The sequence below is a fragment of the Amphimedon queenslandica genome, unplaced genomic scaffold, assembly GCF_000090795.2.
Source record: "Amphimedon queenslandica unplaced genomic scaffold, v1.1 AMPQUscaffold_10600, whole genome shotgun sequence".
NCBI classification, from domain to species: domain Eukaryota; kingdom Metazoa; phylum Porifera; class Demospongiae; order Haplosclerida; family Niphatidae; genus Amphimedon; species Amphimedon queenslandica.
In genome coordinates, this window is record NW_003549143.1 from 6,051 (window position 1) to 7,120 (window position 1,070).

A 1,070-nucleotide genomic window follows, 5' to 3' on the forward strand; every position below is an offset into this window, starting at 1 on the left:
ACTACTGAGGCCCCAGGGTCGTAAAAAATAATAATAAAGAATAATAATAAATAATAAAAATAACAAATTATAAACGATAATAATAATTAAATAATAATAAATCATAAAACCTAGATCTATAACCTATACCTACACTATATAACCTGTATCCTATAACTACCTGTTTCCTAATTTCTATACTATAACTACCTTCTAATTTCTACTATATAACACCTACACCATAACCTAATATAACTATACCTGCCTCCTAATTTCTACTACAATACCTATACTATACCTATAACTACCTTCTCACTTCCACACATAACCTATATCCTAGGTATCACTACATGTTTCCTATAATTATTTATTACACTACACTGTATAACCTGTATACCTAACACTATACACGTTTCCTAATTTCTACTACTAAACCTACACTATATAACCAGTACCCTTCTAATTCCTACTGCTACCTATGACACAATGATGCCTACATGTACATGTAAACCATCATAACCTTGCTATAAAAGTACATTCTCATCTTATAACACCATACCACTATATTTATATCTACAATAACTTATTAACCTATGAATCTTACTATGACACAAAGATACCTATACCATATTAACCTTGCTATACAAATACATTTCTATCTTAATATCATACCATATTACCTATACCAAGAGTACATGTACTCTTGCCTATACCTACAACTTATAATGTATACACAATTTAATGTAAGACAAGTTATCATAATACTATACCATTATCTAATGACCTATTACTGCCTACTATCTTAATGTCTAAATATTTTAACCTCTACAACATCAACATAATGAGTAGTTCAATACACAGTCTACCACACAATGTGCATATTATTAAGAATAATTATTAAATTAAGAATTAATTGTGCATCCTATAAAATAACAATAGACACTTGTCACGAAATGCAACACAGAAATGAGATTTTGCTAATATCGTGTCAACTTAAAGCGTTATGTGCACCAAAACGTCAGATCACGCACATGTTAATTGTAACGTTATGTTGATCATAAACCTACATTGAAAGTTACTAACTCATGTGG